The sequence below is a fragment of the Phalacrocorax carbo genome, chromosome 3 (genome assembly GCF_963921805.1).
Source record: "Phalacrocorax carbo chromosome 3, bPhaCar2.1, whole genome shotgun sequence".
Classification (NCBI taxonomy): Eukaryota; Metazoa; Chordata; class Aves; order Suliformes; family Phalacrocoracidae; genus Phalacrocorax; species Phalacrocorax carbo.
Window position 1 is genome coordinate 39,673,531 of NC_087515.1, and position 12,019 is coordinate 39,685,549.

General features: G+C 36.9%; 1 protein-coding gene across 2 annotated transcripts in view; it reads left to right on the forward strand.

Annotated features, from left to right (window-relative positions):
- Positions 1–12,019, forward strand: part of PPP3R1 (protein phosphatase 3 regulatory subunit B, alpha) — a 40,276-nt gene that overhangs the window by 10,482 nt on the left and 17,775 nt on the right. Inside the window, exon 2 of one of the 2 annotated variants that reach the window (XM_064446641.1) lies at positions 11,157–11,181. The exons of the other annotated variant lie outside the window; for it this stretch is intronic. The gene's annotated coding sequence lies outside the window, so the exon portion shown is untranslated. The remainder of the gene's footprint in view (positions 1–11,156; positions 11,182–12,019) is intronic. 2 annotated transcript variants of the gene reach the window in all.

The following is a 12,019-nucleotide window of genomic DNA, read 5'->3' on the forward strand; positions in this document are numbered from 1 at the left end:
TTTTACACTAAATAGGATAATGTTATATGATGCAGTATAATCTGGTTGGGTTTTTTCATTTCTAGAATGTATCTTTCCTATTTTCTTTCCCTTCTACAAATACCATTTGCAGCAGTACAGAGAGTCTGCTATGTCTAAACCCCCTGAAAACATGAAGCCTTTTAAACTTACTTTATAACTAATACCATTCTCCCATTCTTTGCTTGCACATGTTGGTGAACAGTTTGTGGTGAGGGAACTTTACCAGACAGGTTGGGAACAAATACATTAATTTGTATGTTAGTTGCTGTCGCAGGATAACATGCTCCATTTCATTTCCAGCTAGGGTCTCATCTTTCATATTTGCCTCAGCCTGATACGTATGTGAGATATATCTGATCAGTCACAAACAGGCCTGTAGGCATTTCTTGTAGAAGTTAAGGAGGAAGTTTGTTTACTGGGAGTTCTGTGACTACTGTAGCTTCTCTGTTTTTGGAAAACCCTCTGCAAAGAGAAGTATTATTACTCTTTTTTAATACTCAGTGTTGCTGAGTAGGAGTGTGAAACTGATCTAAGCACTATCAGTTTTCTTCCTGCCTGTAGAGTTAGGGCTTTCAGTATTATATCTGATCTTCTTGGTACAAGCAAAATCAGGAAGTTCAGAGACTTAAGAAGACTGAGCCACCCTTAGTATTACTTTTTTTTTTGTATTTGGAGTGTCACAAATCATGTTTTTAAGAGGTAGAGTTTTTGATTCTGCAGATGTTGATAACACTTGCCTTTAGCTTTTTGAAAATTCCTCCAAAAATAAGTTTAAATTTGCAAGCATGATAACAAGCACTATACCTTCAAGTGACAGTCATTCCACAGCATACTAAAGCATGTTTAAAAACAATGCAGAGAAGAGAAAACATACCTTTCACACCCCTTATCAATCCACTGGCAAGAGTGCTTGACTGGAAGTATTATAGAGAATATAACGAATTTTTTGACTGTTTCTGTTAATTTTTGGGGAGATATTGGACTACCAATTAACTCGGCAGAGTTTTTACTGGGATTGTTCTAGAGAGCTGTTTGAAGCTCCCTAGTTCTTTTTGGTTTTATAGTACCTGGAAGTGCTGAGAATTAAATTGATGTAATTGAAAGCAGCCTCATGAGACTGTATCTAGATATAGCAAATTATATTTCAGTGTGGCTTTAGGTCAAGTTAATATCTTCTTGTAAAGTAACTGTCTGTTCCTATTTCTATGTAGGTCAGCCGGTGATTAATTCTCAGTTTTGCTGGACCACTGTTTTATTGCTTTTTGTTGGAGTGGAAGTTTTGACCATTTTTCCCCAAAATACCTTCCCATAAAACAAAAAACCCCACCCTGTTTTATCTCCAAATTGTTGTGGAGAAAGGGCGTGGCTGAAAGAGCTTTAATTGCCTAGTAACTATTTTAACTATAGAATGGGTGTTCTGACTCTTTTGGGTAGCTTTTGTTTCTTCATTTGACAGGCTATATGATGCTAAATAATAGCTTAATCTGTTAATTACTAGTGAAAACGGTGTGACTTTGTTCATAGTCCTTCCAGGTTCTCCAGGATGCTTGCATACTTCAGCTTAACTTTGAGGATGAAGTTTTATTTCCTTTGTTCAGTGTGTTACTTTATTTTTCCAAATCTGAACTTGTTCTTTCACACAAGCATGTACATGATTTACTGTTTGCGGTTGCTTGGGTTGTCTGTGTTCATATTCACCAGTGAAGGGAAAACATTCCTTCTTATTAATCACATAATTAAATCGGAGGAGATTATAAATGGCTGATATCCAATTTATATCCAGTACTGTCCCTAAGAACAAGATAAACGGGGTTTTGTTTCCCTTTAATATCCCCTCAAGTGTAAGGTGTCTGATTTTGTGAAGGAATTCGTGGTCTATATGATACCCTGCTTGTTGTCATTTCTTTGTTATTAAGATGTTGACCCTTAACTCTGATAATCCCATGACACCTTAGTCACTTGTTACAATCTTCAGTCATGTTTATGCTTTCTCCCATACTGTTTATTATAAGCTTTTGTACTATATGCTTACAAATAAAATTCTTCAAAATGTCCTCTCAGACTCTTCAAGTCCACTGTTGTTAGGCATAAAGACTTACATTGTGGTTGGTTTTGGTTTTTTTCTGTTTTGTTATTTTTTTATTTGTCATTGGTATGTCTGTCTTGCAGTCTTCCCTGTATCTTCTACTTTGTTTTGTACTTGGATTACAGCTGTTCTGGTTGGAAAGCATGGTCTTGTTTGCATTTTCAGTAACAGAGTCTTTGACAGTGTGTCAGCACAGTCATGGAGTGGATTGGACGGGGAACTATTGCAATTGTCTTCAAAGTTGGGAAAGAAGGCTGCTGTGGCCTTTTTAGCTAAGGGAATTGAATAAACTACAGTGAAGATGCTATTGTAATAAACCTAGTAAGAAGTTTTGTTGGTGAAACTATTATGTTAACATCAGTAGAACAAATAAATTAGTGTCTTGCAAACTTTTTTTGACTTTTCCAGAAGCAATGGAGGACCAACCTGTTTTACCCCAAAGACTTTCTAATGTGAACTCTTAATTGCATCAGAACTTTAGTGGTGACAGAATTTTATTGTTTCCCTACTGAAGGTTGAGTTGCTTCAGAATCTTTCTGGGAAACTCCTTTCCTTGGCTTGTGAAGAGTTCATTGTTCATTTACGAACTTAAAATCACAGGGTTCTGAGACCTTTCAAGAGTGTTATAAGCTTTGGAAATGCTAGCTCTGTAGAGATTGCATAAGTAAATTGGGTCATTACCTCTAATGATAGTAGCTGGGAACTAGAAGTGAAATTGTCTAATAGCACACACAGTTGTACCTTAGCTTGTAAAGTTAACGCTTCTGTTCTTATGACTATTTGCAGTGTTTATGCAAGTTTTTGCAATGAAAGATCTTGTTACTTTGTATGAGACTTTGTAGTTGCTCCTACATAAGGTCTTGCTTGTCTTCAAATAATGAGATTTATTTTTTAGTTTTCTAAACGTGGCACAATCTTTTCTCTGCCTCACCTTGTTTTAAAAATTGCACTGTTTGTCTCTAGTGCTGTTAATTATCTCTACCTGACATTGCAAAGTCTGTCAGTGAGGTCATTAAATAGAGCAGAAAACTTCAATATTCATGCATTACAGATGTAACAATGGAGTTCTGGTAAGTTTAAAGCAATCCAGTTATCCTTTAGGTTTTTATTATGCCTATGTCAAACTTGTGTAAGATAACTTCTGGGGCTAGGCATGTACCTAGTGAATTATATTATCAGTGCTAACTGTACGCTCTGACTTGGTGCCTTCTTTCCTCCTCCAAACTAAGGAAAAGGACTTTGCAGTAAAACTGTTTTCCATCTACCATCATGCTTTCTTCTTAAGGAGTTTTACAAACTGTTTTCTTCAGTGTTTCTGCTGGGTTATGTCTGTCTTAGGTGACATTTTTTTTTCTTGACACTTAGTTTATCTGTAGATGAGTAAATACAGTGGGGGTGTGTGTATGTATGTGTAGGTATGTGGTTAAACCAAGTACTTTATCACACCTTCAAAGTCATGCAGGTTTAGATTTTTGCTGAAAGCTCTGCAGCTGTAATGGAGTTGAGATAGGAGAAGCTATGGCACTTATGTACATGAATATAAATGATATAATCCCTGCTATAACTGGACGGACTTTGTGTATTGCTTTTCGGACCTGAACACTTAAAAACACTAAAATTAAAAATGAGTGGTTTTACTCTATTTGACTAGATACATGTTTTATTTCTATCTTTCCTTTATATTTATAAAGCAAAAGAGCGTATTAAAGATAAAGGCTGAACCATCTTACAATTATACTCTTGATTTCCTCTAGTTTTCCTGTCTGGTGGAGGCTTTGGCAACAGCAGCTTTCTCTAATTTCGGGTTCGTTTCTTGCTTCATTGGTTTAGGGCTTCCCTGTGATATCCTAGAATAGCTACTTGACTGTGGTGGCCTTAAGCCATTAATATCTCATTTTGGAGGAGACCCGTGGACAGTGGAGGATTTAAATAAAACATAGCAGAAGTGACTGGCCAACTGCCAGCCAGAGGACCAGTGGCTTCCCTTAAAATGACTGACAGAGCTTGAGCAGAGCCATGGCTGGATTAGATGGTGACTAAGGAGTAAACTGCAGGCTTTTCCTAAGACCTGTACAGTCTTCCTTGCCTCCTGCATCCTGAGGGGGGATGTGGTAGAACCTGATATACATCTGAGAGTGAAGAACCTTCTAAAGAATTATTTACCACTTCTTCTGTTATGAACAAATTGAATAAATGTATCCAAAATAAGGTAGTGAGACTTTTTTTTTAAATGTGGCAAAGGGAATTGTGACACTTACTCTGCGTGCTTGCAAAGAACAATGCCAGCATACTGTAACAGCTTTAACCTGACCTGATCTCTACTGTAATCCCAAATCTGTCAATCCCCTTTGCCTTGGTTCATTATCTCTCATGTCTGCAATTTAAATGCCGTGTCCAACAATTAGGTATCAAATCTTTTTTTGTTCCTTCAGTACTGAAGGTCACAGAGTGATTTCTTTAGAGGCAGAATTAACAAATTTAGGCTACTTTGGGGATAACACATTTAAAACTTGAAATGTTCTCCTTCCAAAGTTAAGTTAGAGCAAGCTGTGGCTTTTTTTGGCTACAAAATGTTTGTAGCCTTCCTTAATGTTTGCTGTTGGTTAGCAATTAGGTGAGATACTGAGTTACAGTATTAACAGCAGCTGTAAGACCTGTCCCTTGTACCTTTGTAGTTTCACCTTTGAGTTAAGATTATACATAAAAACTGAACACTGATACAAGGTCAGTGGTTTATCAGAATTCTAGTAAACCTTCCAAGAAGTGTAACTGAAAGCGTTGGTCAAAAAGTTATCATAGCTTCAAGGGACGATGATTACACTCATTGGCAGGTGTAGGGGAGAGCGCAGTTTATGCTGTAGTCCCAGAATGGAGACTGTAATCAAAGGTGAAGGTGGAATGGAAGAGTAAGTTGGCAGGCTTATGTAATTGGTCTTAAACAGCTAGGTGGAACCATAATGGAGGTCCTGAAGAGTTGTGGGCATATCATGCTAGGTAGTTGTATCCTCTTGAAAATTGTGGCTGACAGAAAATGGGAAATGTCTGCATTTCCTCAAACCATAGATTGATCGGACAACAACATGTTAACTGAATATAACTCTTCAGATTTTTTTATCCCAAATGAAACTCCTCTATTTTCTCTAGCTCTTTTAGGTTGTAGGGATTTTTTTTAAAGAGAAGATTATTAGACCTTCTAAAGCATTTGACACTTCAATTATTACGTTATCTGGGGCATTAAAAACATGTTTCTCACTTTTTTCAACTCCTTTTGAGTCAACATTTGGATATTTGTGTATGTGAATAAAAAGAGTAGAGGAGAACATCTTAGCAATCCCTTGGCAAATTCAGAGTCAAAATGTGTACGATTTTCCACTAAGGTACAAGAATTAGATGATAGCAATTTTCAGTTTCTCTCTATCGGACACATTTGGTTTAGTGTCTTCAACATGAGAAGCTTCAAATATTGGGTTGTAGCTGAGTTGGAGAAATGAAAAATCATTAGAGAAATTACTAAAACTCTTCTACTAGAATAAATAGCCTTCCTGCAACTTTTTTTTCTTCGTGCTTTATGGGTTTTCCCAATGACCAGCAGTCATAGTTGGGAAACCAAATGTGTCCCAAAAACACTTGGAATAATTTTAAAGTAAGTTCAAGGGTGGGTTCTTTTTTTTAATGTTTAGGGTTCCTCCTAAAACTTGGATGTTGAATCCATTCCTTACCCCTGTGTGCCTAGGGAACTCTTACTTTTAACAGCTCATAGGAAGTACTAAGTAAATGCCAAGATTTAAGGTCAATACCTAAATTTCATAGCTTGCTTCTGTGGATGTATCTTGTGTTCAGAAGTCTAGGAAAACATACAATAATGCATTGCTCTAATATGCACCTTATTTCTGACTGAAGCATTAAAGGAACAAATGGTGGATACTCTTCCATAGTAATACTGTTTATTCTTTTGCTAACATAACATTGCAAGATTTGTTTGGTAAATGCCGTGTTCTGTGTTCTTCATGGTCCATGCCATGCTGTGAATTCAACATATGATGGCAATTCTAGCTGTTGGAGTATTGCTAATAAAAATTATTAATTTTAATGAGAGGTTTTACTTGAAGAGCAGGAGAGCACAACTCTGAATGCCTGAGTCTTTACTGTTAACGCTTGTGGTCTGTGCTACTTACCTGGTACCATTACTACTGCTTTTATGTTTTTCTTCCTTGCCTTTTCTTTTTTCCCCCTTTTTTTTTTTCCTGTAATCCCTTACTTTTCTGGATACCCTGTAAGAATTCCTTACTTGTTTGTAACTTGTTTAATTGCTTCTGTTGTGCATGCAGACAACTGAATGTTCATGCCAAAGGGTAACAAGTTGCCCAGATTTGACAGTCCAAAATCCAGAAGGGAAATGAGATGGTTTCCAAATTTTAAGTACTGTGTTGGACTTTTAGACAGACAAGATGGTGTCTGTGAAATATGTGGCAGGACTCTTCCACAGCTTTAGTTACAAAAATGGGTGGAGCATAAAGAGCTGAAGGGGTGAAAATTGTGTAACTGCGAAGGTTCAATCCATTGTCTTAGTTGGATTCAGCTTGGAAGTCCTGCATCTGTGAACTACTGTCACACTATCTTAGCTTCAGGATTAGAGAGACAAGGAATTGGGCTGCCCCTCAGAAGAGTGAATGGGATTGGTTGATGGCCTGGAAAAACAAAGTAATATTGGGAAGTGTAGCACAGCATAGTGCCAGATGATTCTCAATTTTGGAACTTAATGAATGCGAGGTGGGTGTCAAGCATTTTTTGTCTAACTCCTGTGGGGCATGGTCTCAGAAACTAGGTTGAGAATTTGGGGTCAACAGTGGAACTGTCACTGGTCTTAGGTTGCTCGAACTTCTAGATGTCTTCTAATTTAATGCCTTCTAATTTACTGGCTTTGCTTAATTATTCTGCATCTCATGATCTGACTCAACATTAGAATGATTATAGGAACCTCAGAGATTAATTTATTCTTTTAGTATTTGAGTAGAGACTTGTGCTAGAGAGCTGCTAATGTCGAGGAGCTAGTATTTGGGGGGTTGTACTCTGTGCCTGAATACTTTTATGCAAAGCAAGTACTTAGTAGCTGCTGTGCACAAAACAATGCAAAAGTCACCAAGTTGTTTAAAATATTAATTTATATATTTTGGCAGTTAGTCTGCACTATTATCAGGTCTTAAATTAATTCCAGTCTTGGTTTTGGGTAACTGTGTTGCAAGATCCCAATTTTAAGTAGATGTCTTTTAGTGGCTGCAATGAAAATCCTAAAAGGTGACTTAATTACTCTGAGTCAAACACAAATGCCAGATTCCCTAGCAATCTTGTCTATGACGTCTCCTTTACAAGTTTCCTTTTGTAGTGTACAAATAGATATTCCTGTTAAATATACTAGAGGATGATCAGTAACATGTTTCTTGATTCACAGGCTCCTCTCAGGCTAAGACACATCCTCACCAAACTACTCAATACAGAGAAGGTCTTTTGGGTTTTGGTTTTTTCTAATCAGATTTGAACAAAAAAGGCCAAGTCTATTCGAACTGTTCCTGAATGGGGTAGATGAAGGTGTTTTTTTACTGCAGCTTTTTTCAGTCAAACTTTATTCCTGTTTGTCTTGTTCTAAGCCATATTTGTTGTGGTGTCTACAGAAGCTATGGGCATGTCTTTTATCTGTGCTCTGGTAAACTTCGTTTAGGCTTTAATTGCTCTGGTAAGTTGCATTTGAAATGTACAAATTACAGTAGGTGAGATCTTACATAATTTTCTGACCATCAGTAATTCAGAAATTCAAATATTATAGTGGCTTAAAGCCTCTGGGCTTTGTCTGAAATTTGTTTTAACAAATATGTAAACCACTGTGGATGTGTCTGTGTGGCATGTTCTATTCATGCAAAAGTTTTTGGAGTCTCGATAACAAGTACCATCCTTTTTAGTTTGCCAGCTTGCCTAGTGATTGTTGATGAAGAATACAGTGCCAACTTATGACAGCCAAAGCTCTAGTAGCCTGGGATACAAGGGCCACTTTAAAAAAAAAATCAAACCAAAGCAAAAAAAAGAAAAAACCCAAAAAGCCAAACTTCTCTTCACCAAGTTGGCAGTTCTTCATTGTTAGTGTTGTGAAAATGGCAATGCATGGAAAACAAGCTCAGAGGAGGAGGAGGAAGAATTCTCTGCAACAGGTAATTTTCATTAATCATTACTTTTGAGAATGATGGAGAAGAATGACAAAAGATAGAGAAGGATTTTGTGTGTTTGTGGAAGAGGAAGGTCTTTTGAGTAGGCTCTTAAATACTGTCAGCCTTTGCCATCTGTTGTCTTAACACTCCCATCCTTTTCTAGTTGTAGTAGTGGGTAACAGAAAACAGCTTTTTGTGTAAATTGAGAATTGAAGTTGGTTTTCTTGATAATCCCTAGTTCTGACCCCCAGCTGGCATGGTTTGGTTAACTGTTTCACTTGCACACCCTAGTTTCTTGTGATAACAAAGATAATCAGTAACGTAGAAGGTGCAGGAAGCACAATATGCAGTATGTTGACAACACCCCATGAGGTGCTCATGTGTCAAAAACACGAATGGAGAAACATTAGTAATGTTCCATTTCTGTGGGAAGCTCTGGTGCGCAGGTGTGAGAGGCAACTCCAGCATCAAGGCAATTTGCATGTTTAAGGCTATTTACAGGGATGAGCTTATTACACTTCTTTGTATGTTGCTGAAGAAATTGTAGTAAGTCTTGGACAACTACCTCCTATACATGCACTAAATAGATCTTGGGACCACTCATGCCACTTGTGAATTAATTTATTGTCTGGCTATGGAAACAAATCAAAAGCTTTGAAACAATCGAACTTCTAAACTGTTTCAGGAGGTCATTTGTATTTGTAGTCCCTCACCTCCTTTTGAGAACTAAATTTGAGATGAGTCCTGAGCTGACGTTGTGGCTTGCTGGCATTTAAACACATTTTCTGCCTTTATAAAAGCAAGAAGCTAATTGAAGGCTGACCCTATAATATAAGTATCCAAACTATTTACAAAAATATGTACCTCATGCAGAAAAGTAACATACGATTAAACAGATTTAGGCAGAGTATTCTACTAATGTATGCTGAAGTGTTTTGCAGTCTGATGTCTTACTGTGTACAAGCTGTTTTGTGTAAACAACTTCAGCTAAGAATTTAGCCTCTGTGCAAATTTTGCTAATTGCAAATTTCCTTTCTTATTTTCTATCCACAGCTCTTCACATCTTTCACTAAGGGGAAACTTGTCAAGATAATTGCCCTTAACTACCGTACAGTGGAGGAGCATCTACAAAACTGATCTTAAGAGAGAACAATTAGTGTTTGAAGTAACTGCCAAAGGAAAATCAAAAAGCACATTTTTATGGATAATCTACAGAAGAAATAAGACTAAAGTCCATTAACAGGTCATCCTTTAATCAGTAAAAAGGCACGGCTGCTGAAAGGAGAAAAGGAAAATAATCAATAGAGAATAGAATTGCAAAGAAGATTTTTATTCTTAAGGAAAAAAACTTACATGTCATATGAACTTCTGAAATACTTTGACATGTTTTGACTTATCTCTAGTGAACTGATATTTCTGCATTATTCAGAATTTGGTCAGCTTTCTGTTTGTCAGCCTAGGCTTTGAACTGTTCCTGGTCTGTAATTATTTCTGTCTGTAAGCCATGGTTTTGCTGATGTTCAACCAGGAATTAACTTCTAGGGATCTAACAGCATTCAAAAAAAATTTCAAGACTATTCTAAAAGGATAAGGTTATTCAAAATACCTGTCATATTCCAGCTGCTTGTTCTAATTGTGTAACTTGAGAGAATAGAGTTGAACTCCAGCAGTATGGTAGTAATACCCAGATGCAGCTGAGGAAAGCATGTTTTATACTAGGCGTAGGTGCCAAGTAAATCTGTTGCGGAGTGTTGATGCTGTACAAGCTGCATTTCTTCAGCAAACCATGTGTCACTTGTTTCTAAATGTGCTAATATGGTGTATAGGAGAGGATAATCTCACTTCATGTAAGGTGTGCTAAATATATATCTGGCAGGAAATACTAATATGAGGGTTTTTTAAGTTGGCAATCTTGAGAGTTGGAACCTTGTTACTCTACACATTTATTTGTATAAATGACCACCTCAGTATCAGAGATGAAGTGGCAGATGCTATCTGGAGATTTTACGGTGCCTTTTGTCTTTACAAATGAGTCTCATTTTCTTAAAACTTCATAAAATAAAAATCAATGCAGTGTTCCTTTGCTGAATAAGGTTTGGAATGATGATGTAAAATTTTCTGTTAGTACATCCAATCACAAAGTTATATCTTCCAGCATCCTTTGGAATGCTACCTAGTCCTAGTGTTAAACTCTGTTAGTTCTTTGCATTAAAACTACAGATGACCATGTGTCCTTGATATTTTTTTTTTGCTTTTCTTAAAGGAATAATTTGATACTTTATGAAGTCTTAGCTGTGCTTCCCTCCCTGGTTTTATTTCATAACACATAAATGTGGATGTAGCTAGACCTTCCATCTTACTGACTACCTCACTATTCTTAAACAGCAAAAGAATATTCAGCCTATTTAGCACTTGTATTTCAAGGCTTATATTCTATCTTATACAGTGTGCACACATACTGATTGTATCTGGGGACAGAGAAGTGACATTTTTGTACTGCTGTTCAGAATACAATGAAAACTGCCTGTCCCCAAGACCAAATCACTAATCTTCATTTCTGAGGATCGAGTCTTTGGTATAGTGGAACACCTTTGTGTTTGTCCAGGTCACAGCTGTGCAAACAGGAATCTTGGCATGAGTAGCTTGAACATTTATTTGTACAAAAAAAAAAAGGATTAAAATCTTTTTAAAACTTAGTAGACTTTTGGATTCTCCTGTGAAGATGTATGCTCAGCACATCAATAGCAGGTGACTACTTTTTTTAAACACCTTACTTAAATCCTATGAGGCAAATATTGAATAATCATGTAACTTTTACATTGTCACTTACAAGATTTTTCTAATTTTTTTAGATATCCAAGTGCCTGTCCTGGATAGGTAAGTATTGTTAACACTTCTTTTTAGGAGTAACTGCTCCACAGAATAGCTAAGCTGAAGTTTATTCACTGTTTTCTCGGCTCTCCAAATATTTTTTTAGGCTGATTCATGTAGATAACTTGATTATGGCTTAGCATGTGCATCTACATGCACAATAAGACTCCTTATAGATATTACACTTAGTTCATGAACTGAAAAAAAGTTAATCCCGTTTTTAAATTTTCCTGCTCAATTATCAATTTTATGCTTCCTCAGGCAGATCGATTTCAGTAGCATGTACTAGAAATTAAATTTCTTCCAACACCTGAGCAAGGATTTAAGTGCCTAGAACAGTCTTCTAATGTAGTTATGGTTGTATATTTGTATGTGCATGTGCATAAGTGCACTGGTTTTAATTCAACTTTCTCCTTTAATTTGCAGCCTTCCAGTCTGGTGTTTTTCTTGCCTCTTCATGACCTCGTGTCTTGAGCAGCCTAGCTGGATCCCCTGGTTCCTGTTTCTTCTTGTTTCAAAATTCTGCTTTCTCCCATTTTAAAACCCCTACCCTTTTATATTCATACACATACATTAGGCTTTTACTACCTGTTTTGGTCTTCACTGTTTTTTCTAAGACTTTGGGTTCCGTCCAAGATTTTCTGTGTGGCACTCTTCTCCTGGCTTCCCTGCCACAGTGGAATAAGTTTCTCCTGTAGAATATCTCAGTAATGCTTTTGAGGTCTTAGGGACCTGATGGTCCTAGTCTGTGTTTCTATTCTGCTACTTTGTCTTGCTATGAGTAGACATTGGGGAAGAAAGTGTATTAACTTCTTCAAAGAAGCATGAGAGCTCGTGGGTTGTG